Genomic DNA, 23,223 nt, shown 5'->3' with positions numbered 1-23,223 from the left:
TTAAAAAAATTAAATGTAATATCTGATTAATAGAACATTGAACAATTATTATGTGAAAAAATGTTCTTAAAAAAAATTATTGTATCGTAAAAGTAAGACAAAAGGGGAGATTTTGTTGACACACTCGTATCACGGTTGTCAGAAATTTCACGGCCTAAAAATTTGAAATTTCCACGATTTCCTCGATGCACTTACCTTGTAATCGTGTGTACTGGCGAGAGTAGACAATGATGTTCAGCAGCTATATCGCCTAAATTGTACAATTTTTTTCCCCCCTTATAGGAATTTCATGTTAGCCTATGTGCTTTTATGTAGGAGCATTTATTACCCCTCTAGTAGTGACAGGGTGGTAATAAATGGTCTTTCCATTCAAACGACATTTTGTTTTATTGTTTATTGTTCTGAATAGCAAATAGCTGAGGATAAAATTATTCCTACGTGAATGTGTGCCTCAATATGTCAGCGAAGGGACACTTTATTTACATATTCACTTTATGTACATTAACAACGTGGAAGAAGGAAAATCATAAAATGAATCATACTATGATCACACTGCCAATGTAAAATATTATTTGAAATTAATCGTTACAGTTATTCAATTAAAAAAAAATTGTTTTATTAAAAAAAAATAATTATAGGGAGTGATATCCTACTTTAAAATTTTATTTTAATTTGGATTAGTAAGCAGAAATAAGTGAAGAAAAATGTTTAATTATGGTCTGCAAAAATGATTTGCAAAAATGTGGTGCCAAAAACAATTTATCGAAACCGTTGAGAACTACCGGAGTCCGTCAAATATTAAATTATTTTTTATTCAAAAACATAAAATTTGCACTTAAACATTTGTGGGTTTAATAATCGATATTTCTTATTCCGGAACTTTATTGAGGAGTTTTCAAATTCATAGTTTCAATGTTTTCTTAAATAAATAAACAAAACATGAGATATTGAAAATCTCTAGCTAGTTTTTATAGGATAAATATGAAATTAAAATACCCATAAATATATACTTTTTTTAAAATACTCAGGTCAACGGAATCCCACAGCTGCAACAAAAATGCTGTACAAACGATTTTTTTCACGAAAACAAATTTTTTTTTGGCCTTTGTAAAGTAATGCTCTAAATATTAACGTAATTCAATGTTTTTTCTTTCGAATTAAAACGTTAATTTTTATTTTTTCATAAAAATATCAATTAGTCCAACGCGATTTTTGTTAAAAACTAAACACAATTACTAGGAGCTAGTATTTCTTGTTAATTTTTTTTAATTAACTAATTAACAAAGAAGAGTTAACACTCAAGCACCTGGATGATTACAACATCTTGTTATGTTGTTTATAAATAATAACAGTTAGATATGAAGAAAATAACATATGGATAACTAAAAAGTTAATTACCGATAAATATTGTTAGTATCAATTTCTGATCTGAAAAACAAATCTAAGAAAAATGTCTACCTCAGATCTGCAACAATTTTTTAAGTGATGCCAAAAAATAATCGAAACTGTTAAGAATTACAGGAGTTTTTCAAATCTTAAATTATTTTTTATTCAAAAATATAAAATTTGCACTTAACCATCTGAGGGTTTAATAATCGACATCTCTTATTCCGAAGCTTTATTGAGGAGTTTTCAAATCCATAGCTAGTGTTCGGTCCATCTCAATGTAGCTACAATGAATAAGCAATTATTTTTATTTATGTTTTTATTATTTTAAAAAATTTAAATATTTAATTTTTAGTTTTCATAATTATTATTTTCACTTACCTATCTTAAATACTTACGAAGTATATAGTTAATATGAAGGAGATAAATAGTGAAATGCATTGTTAGTTGCGATTGTGAAAATTGAAAAGTTTCAATGATTCAACAAGCAGTTTCTTACTTCACTATTAATTAAAATTATAGCAGTCTGAAGTCTAAAACATGTAATCCTTTTAGACTTCAGACTGCTATAATTTTAATTCACTATTAATTAAAATTAATTTGTACTTTAAGTATTAATGAAACAATGATGCAAACACCACCCCAAATTTATTTAAATAATATTATTTCATATAAATTTTACAAATTATTTTAGCTTTGAAATATATGTATTTTATGAGCCTTTATATGTCGTGTATATTTCTTTAAATTTTATTTATAAGAAGACATTTTATTTTCCTATTAGGTTTTAGTTTAAAAGTTGTCATTTTTACCTTCAATTTCTGAAGTTCAGTTACTTTAAGTTTATTTACATGGCTCATATCTTTAACTATAGGACTATTGAGACATATTCGACTGAGCTTGGTGGTTACAGAAAACTATTAAATTCCTTCTGAATCCGATGTTCACAAATCTAAAAACCTTGATAAAATTCTGAATGTTCCTGACAAATTCACATATAAAATTATTAATTAAAACCTTAGTCTTCCTTGCATTGAAGACCACGCCTAAAATATTTATGCAAAGTCACATTTAGTTACAAATTGCAAATTTATTGTTACCATATTTTTCCAATATATTCTGTGAAAATGAAGTTGGCTCTTTAAATTTCTACTCTTTGATCTTTTACTGCCGAACTTACATTACTCATTTATGTTAAATATTTATGTTATATAATTGTGCTATCTATCAGTCCGTTTTGTTTTCTTTATTTTACAAAAATAAATTTGATGCTATGATTGTAGGTATCAAAACTTTTGCTAAATGTATCGATGATAAAGTTCTAAATTTCTAGAGATTATTATTTTTAAAAAATTGTAAAAAAAATTTTGTTGTTGTTCAATTTAAAAGCTTTGACCTTAGTGGATTTGTTTAATTTATTGCTAAATAAACTCAATAAAGTTTAAATTCAGCAGCTATAATTTAATTAAATGTTTTATTGTTAACATTTAATATAACAATTGAATTTAAACTTTAATAAAAAAAAAACATTTGATTAAATATTACCATAGAAGTAATCGAGTACGGGACAGACACCTTAAATTTATTATTTAATTATTTAACCTTCTGGTTACATAAAAAAGAACCGTTTGAGGAATTAGAATGCCATAAAAATTACGAATAATGCATTGATTTTTATCAACTAACTAAATCAGGATGTTGTAGTATTATATCATGTTTTGTATGACTCAAAGCCTTATTTTATGAAAAAATAAAGTAAAATTAATCAAGACTTTGATGAATATATGGTAAAAGATGTCATTCACACACAAATATTCGTTGAGTTTTATAGAAGTTTGGATTATTATAAACTCATGAGTGATTAATTTCAAAAATTGTATCATTCATAAAATTCATAAATTTGGAAAATTATTGTATTATAATTTAGTATAAATAAATTATTGCTGCATTTATATTATTACTCCCAATATTATTAATAATAATATATTATATGCAATTTCTATTGATTTATAAGATCTATGCATTCTTATAACATTTTTATATTGAAATAAATTTATAAAAATATATATTTTAATAATATCTAGTGGTTACTGATTTTGTCCGTTATATATAGTGTAATATAACTATCCACCCATGTATAAATCGTTTGTTGTAATTATTAATAAAAGTACTCTAGTATAAAACAATAAAATTAATTTTAATATTATAATTTACCATCCATAAAGACCTAAATGTTCCTTATGTAACCGATCTAGCCCGAACCCGATATTATTCCTGCCATAATAAACTACCTAATCACCCAAACCCACTTAGTTTCTAACCTTGCTTCCTCTTCCATTCCTGGGAATCCTCCGAGGTGCCTGAAAAGAAGATGGCCTCGTGACCTTATATTGAAAACTGTTTTTAGAGTTCTACTACAGGGTAGTTTCTCTACATCCTGTATCATATCGTTATGTCATTATGATCAAATTTACATGTTGTATTTTTTATACAGTTGTAAATATCAATAAATAAATAAAATAAAAAAAAAATTATAATTTTAAGTTAATTTATTCATTTGGTATTTGTTGAAGTTACTTTAGACATTGCCTCTGTGGTGGTCCTCTTAACTTTATATATTCCAATTAAATCGTTTCCTTAAAGCACGGACCACTTAACACAAGGAGCCAAAATACAAATTAGGATAAAATAACGACTAGGAAGTATGACTAACAAAGTGTGTCAGGTTAACGTATTTTAATGAGAGCAATTAAAGACTGGCGAGAAGTAGGCGGGGGGATAATCCCAGGCGGTATTAATGCCTCCATGTGACACTGCAGTGGGATTTATGGCGTTGTCCCGTCCACCAATTAGAAGGAGGTATCCCTCATTCTTTAATTGGGGTGTCGGGAGAAAAAAAAAAGGACTAAGTCTACCCAGTGAAGACTCTAGACAATGACTTATCGTTCGGGACTCGAAACGTCACTTGACGGGTTGGCGTTTTCTCTTTTAATAACATTAATATTAGTCCTGTTATTGTTAAATAAACATATTTGTTTATAGTTTTATTCCCAAGATCTGTATATTCCGGACGAGTATATTATATTCAATTTTTTTCTCCCATTCTCTGAGCACTGCTATTAATAACGCACTCCTCCCACCTCCCTAGATCTGTGTGAGTTATTGCTGTCCGTTTCAGTAGAGAGCTTTTTGATTTATTAGTGTTAATTATTAAATTTAAAAAGAATCTTCTCGTTTAGTGCAATTTGTTCTTAACACTTCCTTATTATTTTTAAACATAGTAAGAAATACAATATCAGTGAACTATAATTTCATTCAAAATCACGCATCACGTAATCAGTCATCAGCAATAAAATACAATAATTGGAAAATAATAGTGAAAACTTACAAAGCCTTACAATCAATTTGCTCATGAAAGGTTTCCAATGGATTCCCCACTGAGAGAAATATAAAAATGGACTATAAAATAATAAAGTAGAAAATTAATAGTGAGAGAAACTTTATAAAAAAGTGTGTGCTTTCCAGCTGTATTGGGTTGCTTGATACACAACATAATCATTTATGTTTTGCTTTCCGTACTATATATATATATTTTTTTTTTCTGTCTACCAAATACATGTTTCCTCTTTTATCTTTTTTTTTTTCCCCTCTTCAACATATATGGAATGACATTAAAATATAAAATGTAAATAATAAACAATATAAACCAGTAATATAATTGATTAAAGTAATTGAAGAGGATTGTGATATATATTAAAAATTTCTTAACAATTTCAACCGTAATTCTCAACTTATTGAACATATCAGGAGTATTCCCTGAAATTTGAACTTTTTCTTAAACATTTTTGGAAAAATTACCTATCTAAGTAGGGTTTAAGTCTATTTGTCTCTTTGAGTAATTTTTAACCACAATTTTCACAGTTTGAGGTAGCTTACTAAATTTCCAAATTTTCTGGGTTCGATCCGGGGGGGGGGGGAGATGACTCATCCTATCACTTATATTTTTATATTTAGTTTAATGTCCTTATGTTTTTTAACTTATGGTAGGGAAATGGGTTGTCCTAGTGGTTACTAATCTGTTCTAGGAAGATTAGATAGACCGAAGTCTATTCCTTGTGCCCGCCAGTAAATAAATTAAACCAGCCAAGGCCGGATTCGAATCTGCACCCCTGCAGACACGAGAATGTGTAGGTTGTTCAACACGCCCCATTCTGACTGCTCATATTATTTATTTATAAATTTAAAATTATTAATGCCATTTTCGTCACCCTTCAGTACCTTCTACAACTTTATATGTTCGATACCATTTTTCTCTTTAAATTTTTTCCTGTTATCAATATAAATATTTATATATTATTAACTAGAATTTTGGAAATTTTTTTAAACATGGAAAAGTATTTCTTCTTTAGTTAGTTATATATTTCTTTCATAGTTTGTATTCGGCCAGTCTTTATTACGGCTAACAATGAGAGACAGCTTTATGTTTTTTTTTTTTAATTTTAATTTTACTCTTGAGGAAGCCATTTGGAAAATACGGAATTCAATTCTAGCTAGGATATTTCAATGAGGGTAAAACTTAGCTGAAATAAAAAACTATTGAATACTACGTCGATGAGTTCTATGAAATAGATGGAGCCATTTTCCAAAAAATTGTTAAAAAGTGTAAAATCGTTGATATGAAGTGGCACTTACGTTTACGTAATCGATTTTAGCATAAGCATTGCTGAAACATCCCAAGCATATACCATACTTAAAATACGTAATTTCAATTTCGTAAAAATTTTCGTTTTTGATCCAAGTTGAATTATGCAAAATATGGTTTTTTGAGCTCCAGGACCTTAAGACATATATCTCATTGAAAACTGTTCGAAATTTCCATATGCTAATGTAATACTATATTTTTTTAGTTAATAAGATAAAAAAGAAAATCTTTAAAAGTACGATATAACAATACAAGAAAAATCTATAACTTGGACTTAAACCGTTTTTAGTAATCTAATTAAATATTTTCCAAGATTATATATATTTTAACATAAGTGAACTTTTCCCTTACAAATCATATTAATGTATTGCACATAAAAACAAATTTTTTTTTTCGGATTTTTGAATTCCCCTTCGAAATGACCATCTTGGGTCATGTAATAATAGAATGTTTATTGAAACTTTTGTTTGGGTCGAATTATTTAATTCTTTAAATAAACTAAAAAATGCGATGGGAGATCTCTGGGAGTAAGTATTTACGATTTGGCCTGTAACTAAAATTAAACTTTTGAATAGAGGACATACATGATCTATTATTTCGTATTTTTTTAATAAGTATGCTTATAAAATTTTGATTTTCATATATATGCCTAAAATATATCAACGTATTTTACTTTTTAAGAAGTAATGAGATAAAATAAAGTAAATTAATCATTTAATGCTAGGTGCGTAACCTTTTTGTTTATATGGTTTAATTTTTTGTTTACAACGATATCGAAAATATTGTCGAAAAAACACAAGGTATATCTTGGTAGTATATATATATTTTTTTTAAATAATACTTTTTATTTATTGATAGATATTACAATCTACCATCACATAGTTGTGGGCAATAGGTATGTGATATCAATAGTGATGAATGATCTCATACATACTAAAATAATATAAAATAAATAAATGAATAAAAATAAATAAATAAAAAACAAACTCTTAAAATATATACAAACAAAAGAATAAACAAAATGGACGTAATCAAACTATCTGTATGAAAAATAAAATAACATAATGATAAAATAATATAGTCTCTAGTGGTAGTATATGTAATTTAATTCTTATAAAACACTCAATGAAATAAAAATTTATAAAGTAGTTCTTGGTGACCAATATAATTATTTTTTTGCACCAATAGCCTAAAGTCTTTTTATTAATACAGATTAATTAATTAATATCTTTGAGAACCTATTCAAAAGGTCCGTGGCTGCCATTTTATTTCTTCGGTTATTGAAGGTTCTCCTGAATCAAAATTTCGTTTCCTCGAGAGAAAGTCGGGTTGCTGCTCCTCCGGCTGAGGTATTTCTTTCGATTTGATTGTGAAGTCTTGGAATATTTCCTTCCTTCATAATTCCCATTTCAACTTGGAGTTTATTTCGGATCCTTCTTAGAGAAGGCATCGGAATGCTGAAGATTGGTATTTTAGAAATTTAAACGTGAAGAGGGAGCATAAACTGTTTTTGATCACCGGTAGAATACCTATTCAGGAATAATTTATTTTGATTACCCTTCTGTTCATTATTTATTTCACTGATTTTATATTTTATTGTTTTTTTATTATTTATGATTGAGGAAGAAACGCAAAGCTATAGATATTTGTATTTCTATATAGGTTCTCTTACTACAAAAATTTATTCATTTAAGCGTATAGATTAAAAAAAAAAAAATTAAATATACTTTTCATATTTCCATATATCGAAGTTTTACTATCGATATGGTATTTTTTCTTATATTTTAGTCAGGATTTAGGAGATTAAATTTAAAGATAAATGTACTAGTAACACAACAATTTAATAATTGTTTCTTCATAATTTAAAATTACAGCCATTTAATTAAAAAAATTTGGGATAATTATTTTAAAACTAATTGATTTCATGAATATTAAAAAAAAAATATCATGTTTTATAGAATGTGCACAAAAATAATTATAATTAAGAAATGGTAATAGGTCTCTCATTTTATATACTTATATACTATATAAACACAATATAATTATATACTTAAAGCACTTATATGTATTTTATAATAAATCGGGCGTGTAATGTTCAAAACATTTTGGAATTATTAGTTTTAACATAAAATATAAATTTAGAATTATGTTGTATATTTTGTAATAATTAAAAACATAAGCTTAGTCTCTGATTGACATATTTGATATAGTATTATTAAAAGTTTTATTTGAATTAGAGAAATCTATTGAATCAGCAATTTGTACAAGTTAAATTATCTACAGTACTTATAGAGTACGTATTATTGAGGTGAAAGTCCGGGTTGTTTGAGAACTTAGGTTTTATTATGTTTCAATTAGGAAATTTGGCTGAAAAAAATTTTTTTTTCTCGTAAATCCTTAAAATAAACTATGAAATGTAATTGGAGATCTCAAGGGGTTATTATGAATAGGCTTGTAATACTAAACCTAAACAATGTGGCATCCTGGCAAAAAATAGTTTTTTGCTGGACGCCAAATTGTTTAAACTTTTCGAAAAAAAATTAAATTAATGTTTTTAACTATTAAGAAACTTATGCATTACTATTTCCTTAGTTAGGGAGAATTAAAGAGATCGTTGAAATGAAAAAGATTTTAAGGACGCCAACTTGTTTAATATTTTGCTTCTTTTGACCAACATTTATTTAAATATTATTTATTAATAATACTATTAATTATTTATTAACAACTATTTTTAATATTTTTTCCTATTTACCAAACACAATAACAATATTAACAATAAAACTACCTTCAACAGGCTAGGACTCTTCTATAATACATTTCTAAAACCTAACAATTGAGGTTGTCTCCTTTATGTTGGCGTAAGGGCCGAAAGGTTGGTGAATTAAAATAAACATGAGAGTTAAGTGGATCAATTGTAGTTGTGTTATTATTAATAAATAATATTTAAATAATTTATGTTCAAAAGAAGCAAAATGTTAAACAAGTTGGCGTCCTTAAAATCGTTTTCATTCCAACGAACTCTTTAGTTTGATTTAGTCCAACGATCATTATTATTACCTTAGTTAGGGAGAATCTAAGGTAATAGTAATGCTTAAGCTTCATAATAATTAAAAACATTAATTTCATTTTTTTCCTTAGGTTTAAACAATTTGGCATCCTGAAAAACTATATTTTGCCAGGATGCCACATTATTTTGGTTTAGTATTTCAGGCCTATTCATAACAACCCATAGAGATCTCCAATTACATTTTATAGTTTATTTAGTTTAAGGATTTTTCTAGCCAAAGTTTCTAATCAAAACAAAATAAAAAAAACCTAAGATCTCAAACATATAGGATAAATATAAGAAGGAGACAACCTCAATTGTTAGGTTATAGAAATGTTCTGTTATAGAAGAGTCCTAGCCTGTTGAAGGTAGGTTTTATTGTTAATATTGTTATTGTGTTTCGTAAAAAAATTAAAAATAGTTGTTGATCAATTGTGGCTATATATTTTTATTATATGTTTTATGTTATATGCAATTGACCTGTAAGTGCTTTGTTTTTTAATTAATTGTGGCAAGTGAACAGTTGAGGTTGTCTTCATGATAATGGTCTAAGGGCCGAAACGTTGGAGAATTAAAATAAAATTTGTTGAGAGTCTAGTGGATCAATTGAAGTTTTGTTATTATTAATATACCAATGCATAATTACAACTCTCAAACAAATAATTAATAAACATATTAATCTTTGGTATGAAACGGATTTTGAGGACCCCCCTCGGTCTAACATTTTATGATTTTTTACCAGAATAAAAATATTATTTAAACTTTTTATATTACAATAATGTAATAAAAAGTTCAATTAAGGTTTATTTCCATTGTAAAATTTATCATTTATCATTACACTTTAATAATGCCCTTATTTTAAACCGCGGATGAATCGGTTTAATGTTGGTTTGGGGAGTGCTTGGGTGGGAGTGTACAAAAAAAAAGAAAAAGGATAAATTGATAGCGCATAATGGTTTTAAGAAAAAAACAAAATGGCACCTAAAAAAAGCATTTTCCACTTATGGATGAATGATCAATGAATCAAAAAGTTCAAATCAAATCTTTGTGGAAATTAGTTACAGCCTAAAACCAATCTTATACTAAAGGATAGTGGCAACAGAAACGCATCTTGATCTAACTGAAATCAAATAATCATCTTCGAAATCGACCCTTGGGAACTGCAGAAGAAAATGCCTAACCGGAGAACGACCCCAAAGGAAAGATGACGCAGCGACTATCTCAGACTACACCTCGTTATATATTCTCGTCTACTTTGTGGAAGGAGACTTTCATGTGACGCGGCATAGACCATAGCTCAACGACTGTAGGAAGTAATAAGGCCTGGCAGTATATTTATCGCCTTGTTCCAGGTCTGCTTGAGTGGCGCCTCCAGGCCTGGAAGGTGTCATTCATGTCGGGAGGCTTCTCTGCCAATTATCGATAAAACCAAATAAATCCATTCGATATATCTCGCTAAAATCCAATATTTATTGTTTCAAAGGTGATAATAAATAACTTGAACAAAAATTATGTAAACATTTTGATTTCTAACAAATTACACTTTAATAATGCCCTTATTTTAAACCGCGGATGAATCGGTTTAATGTTGGTTTGGGGAGTGCAGAGTGTACAAAAAGAAAAAAAAAAGAAAAAGAAAATAAATTTTTTATTATATTATAACAGCATAAAAATAATAAATTATATTTCTAATTTAGTATATTTTAAACATTTTGGCATCCTTATTATTGTATTATTATTATTCTTGGACAAATTATTATAACAATGTTCTTTTCTAAAGCAAAACTTTTTTTTTCCCATTGGACATTTCAAAATTAAGGCGTTCAACTCCACTTGTGCCTCATAGTGAGGACTTAGAGAGACGGAAGCCATCAACAATGCGTCATGGTATAATCTTTTCTGATTTTTACGACCTTAAACTCGAGGACTAGCCGACTACCCGAAATCCCCCAGCAGTAAACACATTGGGACGCATTCAAATTTTTTTTTTTTTGTTTAGGCTTATATCCAAATTGTCTATCGTTTATAAACAACTTACATTTAATATGGTCAGTTAAAATAACTCATTCTAAAGAATAATTTACAGCCGGACCGTTAAAGTCTATTTAGGTTAGCTGGGTTTTAACGTGTTTGTCAAATATAAAACGTGATTTATTAGAAAGTATTCATTTAAATAAATATTGGCAACTTGAACTTATAATTTTCCAATATTTCTTTCGGCTACTTATTTAATTAAATAATAAGCTAATGTTAATGGGAAGAACTTATTCAAATTGTTCAATGAGGCCCTTGTGAAAAATATTCCATGTAATTTTATTTTTTATTTTATTTATTTATTGATATTTACAACTGTATAAAAAATACAACAAGTAAATTTGATCATAATGACATAATGGTATGATACAGGATGTAGAGAAACTACCCAGTAGTAGAACTCTAGTAATTTTATTTATTTATTTTTTTTTTTAATAATTTATTTATTGATATTTACAACTGTATACACATATATGCAACAAGTAAATTTGCTGTAGTTGACATAGTAACATGATAAAACATGTGGAGAATCTACCCACTGATAGAACTCCAATAACATTTCTAGAGAAGAAGATCTCGAGGCTATCTTCTTTTCAGACGCCAAGGAGGATTATTAGGTAATGAAGGAGAAGCCAGGTTAGAAACAAGTGGATTTGGGTGGTTGTCAAGTTTATTATGGAAGGAACGGTATCTGGTTCTGGCCAAATCTGCAACATAGTAATTTTATTAAAAATAAATTCGATACTTATTATTTTGCCCTATCTTTAGAATTTTTTTTTTTCGTTTGGCCTGTCCACAATGCTGAATTGTGTACTTTCCAAGTGTATAGGTTCGGGTCAATAATTAAATTTTATGAATGTAATTATTAAAAAAAATTTCTTTGAATATAAACATTAAAAAAAGACAACTTTAATGTTTTATTCTTCAATCCTGATGTTTTGTATAAGGCATGCCAGAATGTGAACTGCCTACACAGGGAATTTGAACCTAAAAACATGGGGAAAAAATGGGTGGATAGAGTTACCCCTATTATGGAAGTGACATTGCCCACCCACTTCTTAATTTATGGTGATTAGAGATGATGATGTAACAGAAGAAATATTACAGTAGTTCCAGTTCACAAGCACATGGATGGACGAAACTGAACACCCATTAATAGCTACCCAATAATATTTACCATTAATAACTACCCCGAAGCATCTTATAGGAAGAGGTGGATACTTGCTGCCACACATCTCGAATAAGTAGTTGGTGTCTTCAATGTACATCTAGCAAGGGAGATGAAGTAAATAAAACGCAGGCTGAAGTGTATGTACATTACTCACTCCCTATCCTGCTCCACCTTCCCCACTGTTCAGTAAATAAATTCGATTTCTCTAATGGTGGAACAAGTTTATTTCCCTTGTTAAAAGTGAATTATTGGAGTAGCTAACCCTCCTAAAGAGAGCGGTGCAAAAGTTTGCTGACTCGGTTAGCGGCAATGTTCCCTTTGTAGCTTTTATTATTCAATTTGAACGGTTAATTGGTGCTGGCATAAAGTGAGCGGCCTAAGTAGATTTTCTGCTTTGCCTGCTTCACCCAGCCAACGCCCCCCCCCCCCTCCACAGTCATTTCCATATTCTTGGGTTTTATTTGACGAGATGAATGATCCAGTCTCGCCTTCCCTTAATTAAATGCCTTTTTAATTTTTCGTTTCTTGAGACGTATAGTTATACCAGACCAAATAGAATAGATAGACCAGACCTAAGAAATCTGGTAATTTGTGAATTAATTTTGCCGGCTGCTATTCCTATCACATGTGTAAAAAAAAAAAATTACACACTTAATGGATGTATTCTTCTAATTTTTTTTAAATAATATAAAAATAATTAAAACAATAAGATAAATGGAAAGTTATCAATTTTCTATAAATCCAAAACCTGAGGATATGTGAGGAATAGTTTGTCTATTTTGCGACTGATTGGATTGGTGGATTAAAGCTGTATTCAGAGGGAAGTTATTATTTTTTTAATTTGAGGATAAAGCAAGTTCAGAAAGTTTTATCAAGTTGAGTTGAGTTGAGCACTGTTAAAAATCTTTTAACAATCTATTATTGAGACTAAGCAGTTTATCAAACGAGATTAAATCTAATTTATAACGTGTCTTTTTGATGACAACTAAAAGGTATTGGACCAAGATACAATTTAGCTATTTCCAACATTTCACAAAGGTATTTACTCCTCAATTCATAGATTTAATTAGGAGTACAATGGTACCTAGTATGTATGAGGGATAGTTGGTCTATTTTAAGACTGATGGTATTGGGTCAAAGCTGGATTTAGAAGGAAGTTTTTTGTTTTTTTTTAATTTGAGAATAAAGCATGTTCAGAAAGTTTTATCAAGGTGAGTTGATTTGAGCACTGTTCAAAATCTTTTAATAATATATTATCGAGACTAAGCAGTTTATCAAACGAGATTAAATCTAATTTATAACGTGTCTTTTTGATGACAACGGAAATTTATTGGACCAAGATACAATTTAGCTATTTCCAACATTTCACAAAGGTATTTACTCCTCAACTCATAGATTTAATTAGGGGTGCAGTGGTACATAGTAGGATCTTCGCAGTGTTAGTTAATAGATCTTATTCCATCCAATTTCATGAGGGTCTTACTTATCATACTTATCCTTTAGCGCAATCACTACCTTCACTTATCCATCCCTCTAACCACCCTGGAAGCTTATTAGTAATGTAAACTTATTTATAATTTTGTGCTATTGTAACCTAAAGTATAAAACCGTAGTACTCTGTTGGTATCAAGAATGTTACCAAATTATGTAGGGAAGGAATATATATTAGGGTTTTGGTTGAATTCAATAAATACTCATTATTTCAATACATTATAATATTATCGATATGTACCATATCGATGTTATTGACAGGTTGAAATAATAACTTATGACTTATATTAGTTAAACAATTGTTTCTTTAAAAAAGTGGATGGAATATATGAAATACGACAAATATTTATTTTCAATAAATCCAAAATCTGTGTATGTGTGAGGAATAGTTCGTCTATTTTGGGACTGGGTTAAAGCTGGATTTAGAAGGAAGTTTTTTTTTAAATTTGAGGATAAAGCATGTTCAGAAAGTTTTGTTGGTTCACTTGGAATAAGACCATTTATGTTAACCCCCCTATGGTGTTTAAGGTGATTTTGGTCTCACCAATAAAAAAGGTATCATAGTCGTTAATAGAACAGAGGGATGCTATGTAATGCCTAGGGGTCGTCAAAACGTGAATAGAAATATGAATATTTTTGTAATATATGTCAAATATCGCTTTTTCGCTTATTGAAGAAGTTATTTCGTTTGAAAGAAAATTAATTTCTTAGAACAACGACGTTCCTATCCGTCATCATTATTGGATTTCATAGGTTTATCATACAAATGTTAAAATTGGTAAAATTATTTTTTAAAAAGCAAATTTCTAAAGTGGCTGCGATATGTTGGAAAGGTGGAAGATTCATACCAGATCTTCTCGAAGAAAAGATATACGAATTAGGATTTCATCTGTTCGGAATCGAAATGGCACTTTTTGCAATGAAATTGACTTGGCTCATAAGGTTTGTGAAAATAAAAATTTGAGTATCTTGCATCTAACTACTCTTCTTTCTTCTGAACTTTCTTCTTTAGTTGTGAAATTTTCTCTTTAGATTTTGATGTTTGGATCGGAATGTTAATAATTACTGGACAAAGAAAAGCTGTCCACAAATCTCAAAACTTTACTATTTCCTCCAGATTGATTTTATCTTAGATTAAGTGTGTAGGTGAAGGGATATCTTTCCACAGGTAACAGTTAATACAGATAATAAAACCAGTGACATTTGCATCTCGGAGGAAACGTGACCAAGCGCTTGCAAGCTGCTGGAATGTACCATTGAGTTGGATCCTGAGATACTATCTCTACGGGCCTACCTCCATCCACAATTGACGCCACTCCGTCTTCTATTCCCCGTCCTCGCATTACTTCCACATTTGCATTATTAATTTATTTAAATTGTATTAATATTAAAACAATAAAAAAATAATGTGTTCTGAATTATGGTATGGAATAGAATTGTGGAAGTCTACTGCAATTACAGTTATAGAACTCTAATAACATTTATGTCTTAAAAGGTTCTTTCCAGACCCATGGAAGGATTATTAGGAATTGAAGTTGAAGCAAGGTTAGAAACCAGTGGGTATAGGTGTTTCTCTATCAACCATGTATGTGGAAGTTAGTCGTTTGTGCAAGTGTAGGTATAATAAAAGCGAATGTCTTTGACTTCAATGTAAGTGAAGTATTATTAAAGAAGATTTAGGATAGCGAGTAGATTTACGACGAAGAGAAAAGTGATGTGATGAAATTTTATTTTAATACTTCTGTTATGACAGCATTCTTCAAGGGTGATATAGGATTGGAATGTAATTCATGGGTTATTATTCGCTGATAGAAGACATTTGTCATCAGCATACGTGACCATGACAGTGTTAGGATATCGGAGGCATAAACAGCATAAAGTATGGGACCAAGGTTACTACTATGAGGAACACCAACAGACTGAGAAAAAATGGATAGATACGTATTATTGTGATTCACTTTGAACATTAAATTCCAAAAAATCTCCTTAACTCTTTGTCGTAAATCTACCGGGTACCCTATAGTATTTTTTAATAATGTTGTCTTTACCACTGTCGAACTGATCCACTACTTTGGACTGCATTTCAACAAAGGACTAACTTGGAATCTTCACACAGGACTGAAAAGACAAACTGCTTGTCGATTCCAACTATTACAGCACTTATTAGACATACGGTCTAAACTTCCAATCCATTACAAAAGACTATAATAAGGCCTATCTCGATGTACGGAGTTGAGCTTAGGGGCTCCAATAAACCTTCGAATTCCTCTCTTATCCAACCTTTACAACCCAAAATCCTCAATGCTCCTTACTTTGTCACAAATTGAGTCATTCATGAAGGCTTTAATGCTCCATGTTTACAAACCATCTAGCCCGAACCAGATATCAATCCTTCCATTATAAGCTCCCTAGCCACCTAAACCCACTAGTTTCTAACCTTGCTTCCTCTTCCATTCCTCATAATCTTCCAAGGTGCCTGAACAAGATGACCTCGAGACCTTCTAATATAGAAATGTTATTAGCGTGTTGCCAATGGATACTTTCTCTACATGTCTGTATCATACCATGTACTAATATCAAATTAACTAGATGTATTTTTAAGTAAATAAAGTTATAAATGCCAATAAATAAAAAATTGAACAATCTATCAAACATCGAACAAAGGGTAGAACAGAGCTCAAAGGATCACAGGGCATTCCTCTCGCCGCATCACTGGTAGTAAGCCAGTAGAGGCTGAACAAAAAATTAGAGCGTTTTACAACGTTATAAGTTACAAATTTTAAACATGCATCGAAAAAAGCTATGATTACAAAAAGCTCCGGCTTCCCTCGAGATCTAGAGGGTCACTTTTAACACCACTCATCAGCAAACTAGACGTGTTGACGTAAGAAATGTCTATCCGATAATAACACCGCAAAGAAAGGAAATGAATTGGCAAAAATCTAACAAAAACCTCTTATGTGAATGCTCTCAAATTTAGTATCTCACCATTACACACCAGATCAAGTGTATGGTGTATAATCCAAATTGGTGTATAATCTAATTGGTGTATCAAGTGTATGGAATCCACTTCACATTGCCTAAATCAAAAAAATTGAAAATGGATCCAATGATCGACCCTGAAAATTCCGGCTCTTCTCAAAAGAAACAGCAGACATGGCTATTGAAGTTATCATGGTACTACATGTGATCCACGGTGCATAAGATTTTGTTGCACGGTGCTGAAATAGTGCAGAAATCGATTCTCCCAGTCGGAAAGTAGAAATAAGGATTACAAGACTTTCAGGATCAGAAACTCGCGGAAAATATCTCATATATCTACCAATGAAGACGTGTCCCACAAGCTACTGGAGACTTCGGATCCTTTTATTACGAACAAGAGACCCGAACCAAAGGAAAAAACACCTGGAAATCAGTGATGCAACTAAGGAACTGTTAATCTAATTTCCTTAAATTTGAAATCGTGTGTGTCTTTTCAATTTGAACAACCTTTGACTTTGAATTCCTAGTTTTATTATTTACAAAATTTTCCATTCTTTTAAGCTTCCTTGAATTTTAATTGTAAGCATTATTTTATTTAAATATACACTCAAAATACTCGTTTCAACAATACTCGAGTACAACCTATTCCGAAAATTTCAGAAATTTTAATCTAACCAATAGTCTTTATTTCCTCATTAGTTCTTTAATTTTTTTCAAAATTTCAATAAAAATAGTTGAACTTGATGTATTGAAGGCGGCCCCAAGTTTCTATGTTAATCCGTTCTCGAGATACTGATATTTTTTCCGCTTTATGGCCATCCGGCCCCAGTGTGTGCCGTAGTAGCTGGTAGGATCCTCACAGTGTTAGTTAATATTTCACTAATCCCTTATGTTTTATTTAGACATTAGTCCATCCAAATTAATGAGGGTCTTACTCATCATACTTTTAGCCCAATCCCTACCGGCCTCCACTTATCCCTGTAACCACTCCAGAAACTTATTAGTAATGTAAACTTATGACCCTCATACAGTTCTGTGCTATTGTAACCTGAGGTATAAAACAGAAGTTGGATACCCTATAGCTATCAAGAATGGCTAACTGAAACTAACATCAAAACTAACTGAGGGTTATCAAATTATGTAGAGAGGAATTATGTACTAGGGTTTTAATGGAATTAAATAAAAAAACCACTAATCCAGTTCATAATAATATTATCAATATGTACCATATCGATGTTATTCTGAGGTAGAAGTAATAGCTTATGGCTTTTTTTAATTAAACAATCATTTATTTAAAGAGGATGGAAAATAGGAAATACCATAAAAGTTGCATTTTACCTTGGGCAGTCAACAATCGTTTTAGAAAAAAGACCATCTGTCAACTCTGAGTGTTGGATATTGTTAATAAAATGTAGAACATATCATTAGCATTCTTTCTGGAGCAACTGCATGAAGAACCTCCTGTTACAAGTGGAGTTCTTGCTGTAAACGTTACAAACTTATGGTGTTTTTTGTCTTGGAAAACCCGTATTTTTAGAAGTTTTGTACTAATAAATCTTATGACAGAACCACTCCTAATCAGGATCAGAATCACTTGATTCTGCACACTTCATTAAAGCGTCTATAATTTTTTTTATTTTATTTTTTTACTAAAGGGTTTTCGTTAGAATTTCCTATCGAAATGTTTGAAGCAAATTAAGCTGAATTCCAGGAATATATCTATAACCTTACGATTTCAAACACTTGGTTATTACATAGATTTAGATGTGTGTATACATAAACAAACGAAAACGAAAAAAAAAAATCTTGTGATGGGTTGTTCCTCGAAAGAATTCCAGAACATGTCATATTACATATTACATGTTCCAGACTCTTAAATATCTTTATAAAATTTTAAAACCACATCTGACCTCAGTAGCTGTTTCAAATTAGAATCAGAAGCTATCTCAAATTTTCCCCACTAAGAGTTTACGAGGCTTTTAATCGCGCCTGGCACCCGGGACTGCTTTACAAACTCCATAAATTCCTACCTCCAACATACTTTCTCATTATTCGTTTCTTTCTCACTGACAGATTATTTAAAGTAAACCACAATGGTTCCTATCCATCCCTCTTATTTCAGTCCGCTGGTGTTCCTCAGGGTAGTATTCTCTGTCCCATCCTCTACACAATCTATACAGCTGTCGCTCGAAGAATGGTGTCGTAATTGGAGGATTAAAATAAATTCCAACAAATCCCATCAAATTGCCTTTACCCTACGTCGTAATCTACTGACTGCCCTACAGTATACTTCAGTAATGTTGCCCTTACCCTTGTAGGACAGATCCGCTACCTTGGACTACATCTGGACAAACGACTAACCTGGAATCCTCACACAAGACTGAAAAGACAGGAAACTGCACGTCGATTTCGACTATTACAGCACATAATAGACAAACGGTCCAAACTTCCAATTCATTACAAAAGACTGATTTACACGACAATTATAAGGCCTATCTGGACTTACGGCGTTGAGCTTTGGGACAAATAAAATCATCCACAAAGACCTTAATGTTCCATTTGTAACTGATCTAGCCCGAACCAGATATCAATCCTTCCATTACAAACTCCCTAACCACTCAAACCTATTAGTTTCTAATCTTGCTTCGTCTTTTATTCCGGACAATCCTCCGAGGCGACTGAAATGAAGATGGCCTCCAGTACTTATATTGTAAAAATGTTTTTAGAGTGCTCCCAATGGGTAGTTTCTCTACATTCTAGTACCATACCATTATGATTTCCTCAAATTTACTTGATGTATTTTATGTACAGTTGTAAATATCAATAAATAAATTTCTTAAAAAAAAAATCTAAAGCTTACGCACTATTTGAGAGTTTAAACTGCAGTGGTTCTAAAATGCGCATCATGAAGTGATCGTATAAAAGGGACTAATGATTTAACCCGTTGACCTGTCGACAGCATAAATTATTAAAGTATTAATAGTGAATACTATACTTTTCCATTAATATATACATTTTAAAATCATTTATGACCATTAATTAATGAATAAATTAAATAAACTGTGTACCTCTACAATTCACGAAGGGTCATGGGTGCGGTTCTTTGTAACGAAGTACTATTACTAAACCAACGATTGATCAAGGAGGTGATTTGGTCAGAATTACGCTCGACTGGCAGATTGTTACCCAATTAAAGCTACCCACTGATGAGGCTGGTTGGATCCCAGTGCTCCAAAACTCACAGGACTGACTCACGGCTACAATGAAACAGAAAATAATTACCTATCACAGCCGGGTCCGAAACCAGGTCCTTGGAGTTCGTTGCCCAGTGCCTTACCACTGAGCCGCTCCAACCGTAATCCATTGAGTGACTCAAAAATATTATGTTAACTAGAAAATATATGAATGTCACATTTTTACCTAAAATTTTGTTAGTTTTATTTTTGCGGCATCGCATGCTATGTTTTGAGCAAAGTAATATTGTATTACTTATCAATTGATTTTTTCAGTTCTTGATATTTATCAGTGCGTTTTTTTTTTTTTTTTTTCAATTTCTTGATAATTCTAAAAATCCAGTACTAGCCCAGACATAGATATCCCATCTTGTAAAGATAATTGTGATCCTGATGGTCAGCTACCAGTATCCAGCATATAACGGGAGTGGGGATCGATAATTTATTACTGTTTCAGTAATGGCTGCTATAGGTTTATTAAAAAGGCTCTTCCCCCGGGCCCTTCATAATAGATTCTAAGACAAATAGAGGCTGGAGAAAGTGCATCTACGGGGCGGACCGTCCGCACCCTCTAGCGGCTCAATTATTTACTTGTTTAGTTAGAATATTAAAAAGGCCGTCGTCATGAAGTGATAAATGGGAGCAGCCGGCTTTTAGATAATTAAATAACAATTACCGCCAGCCCATTATTTACGAAAAGCAAAACTAACTTGTGAGTCGTTATGATCGTTCATCATTAATCGTAATGAGGGCGATGGCAGGTCATCTCTCTAGTTCTACTCTATAACGGACACCAAAGCCACTCTTCAATGGAACAGGCGCATATCTAATCGATTCAATGTTTCTAACTAAAATAAAACTGTTACCTGACCCTTCCCTTACACTGATCAATTTCAATAAGTAAAAATTGCTCAACTCAAAGTTGAGGTAACTTCAAAATGTCCCTGGCCCTATTAATAACTTACAAAATAAAAAGGAGTCCTCCAAGAATTCGTGTTACTTTTTTTTATCCTTTGTTAAATTACAGAAGATAAAAGATGTGTAATTGTTATTAAATTGTGTGTTAGTGTTGATAATAGTTAAAAGAGTTAATCCAAATAAGAAATGAGACTCGATTCCGTATATCTCGTGGTGGCCGGGAGTGTTAAAGTGCCACCTCAAGTCAGAATCGACACTGATTCGAATCCGGTCTTAGAGGAATGGAATTTATTTCAACAGTACAATATTTACAGAATGGATCTCAACCTTCCCACTCGTGCTAGAATAAGATGGTAACCTGTATAGAAAAAAAAAAGAAAAAGAAATAGTTGATGAGTTAAAGTACTAAGACGATTGACCAAGAAACTATCGCGTGTTAGACTTTCTGGCCACAGAGTCTGGTTCTGGGCAGAAAAAAATTATTTCTGTTAAATTACCATATATAGGCTATGAAGTCGCTAGAACCAAAAAATTTTTTTTAGTTGTATTGAATCTTCGTCCAATCTTTTTGACCAATGCCATGAAACCATAGAAACACGGAGACATATTTTTTTGTTATTGATATTTACAACTGTACATTAAAATACATTCAATAAATTTGATCTCAGTTATAATGAGTGATACAGGCGTGTAAAGAAACCCATTGGTAGCACTCTAATAACGTTTTTACATTAGAAGGTCTCTTTCCCATCTTCTTTTCAGGTGCCTCGGAGGTTTATAAGAAATGGAAGAGGAAGCAAGATTAGAAACTAGTGGGTTTGGATCGTTAAGGGAGTTTACATCGGAACGAATGATATCTGGTTCGGGCTAGTTCTGTTACATATGGAACATTAAGATCTTTATGTATGATTTTATTTGTCACAAAGTAAGGAACATTGAGAGAGGATTTTGGATTGTAAGGATTGGATACAAGAGGAATTCGAAAGTTTAGTAGAGCCCCAAAGCTCATCTCCGTATGTCCAGATTGGCCTTATTACAGTCATGTAGATCAGTCTTTTGTAATGAATTGGAAGTTTAGACAGTTTGTCCACTATGTGCTTTACTAGTCGAAATCGACGTGCTATCTTTTCAGTCTTGTGTGAGAATTCCATGTTAGTCGTTTGCCCAGATGTAAGGTAGTGGATTTTTTCGACAGGGGTAAAGACATAATATTAGTTTTCTTCTTAACCTAGAAGTGAACGTATAGTAAGGGTTAGGATTAACATTGCGAATAATAAAGTAGTTGCAGATTTGAAAATAGCAAGGATAAATTTCAACTCGAATTAGGATAGTAAGTGAAAATTGAGTGATGCACGCACCATACCAACATAATGTTTCTGCTAGTATGGTCGTGTAAGTGTGTAGACAAAGCGCTGGATTCTAAATTCCCGAGCTGTACGTATGTGGCCAAAAGGTTTATTTTATGTTATCCTAGCCGTGAAGTCACTAAATCCTCACAAATAAAATTACGAACATCGTTGCTTCCAAAATGAGCAGTCGAACGTTTATCGGTTTGGAAGATAAACCTTGCGATTGGATTGATAACCGTTGTTCAGGAAACCGTACTCCCTACTAGCTACTACCAAATCTTCACCTATCGAGATCCTTTATGGTGGTTGTGGTACATTTTATTTAATACCTTATCTGAATAATGTGAAAATTACGTCATTAAGTCGAATGTTCTCCCGGATAACTCATAGGTGAGTCACACGAGATGAAGGCCTTTCCAATGAATCCTAAAGTAAACAAGTTGTTGAGACTGTCCACACATGCCTTTAGAATATTGCACATTATGTAGAAAAGTGGCTTGAACCTGTGATGCGAAAACAAAAAAAAGCATTATAAAAACTTTTATATCGTAATTTTTTTAATCATTATTTCAATTTGTATTTTTAAAAATCACAGGAGCGATGTAGGATCAGAGCCTTAACACATGGAAGAGAAGAACTAACAGTGAACTGCTTGGAGAGACTGGTCAGTCAATATCTCATCATATGAAAGCAAGGATGTTAAGATGGACTGGACATGTGGCTCGAAGCAATCTATCAGGACGTCTCTGCACAACAATGAAGGTTGGCAAGAGCTAAACAACAGATGGATAGACCAAATCAACAAAGATGTGAAAGAGCTGCATGCAACAAACTGGAAAACATTAGCCAAAAATTGGTGTGGAGAAGGCTGGTTTGGGCGGCTAAGTATCTACAAGGTCTGTAGACCCAAC

This window comes from Halyomorpha halys, unplaced genomic scaffold (genome assembly GCF_000696795.3).
Source record: "Halyomorpha halys isolate HHAL.00 unplaced genomic scaffold, Hhal_1.1 Scaffold500.1, whole genome shotgun sequence".
Taxonomy (NCBI): Eukaryota; Metazoa; Arthropoda; class Insecta; order Hemiptera; family Pentatomidae; genus Halyomorpha; species Halyomorpha halys.
This window is presented reverse-complemented; position numbering follows the sequence as displayed.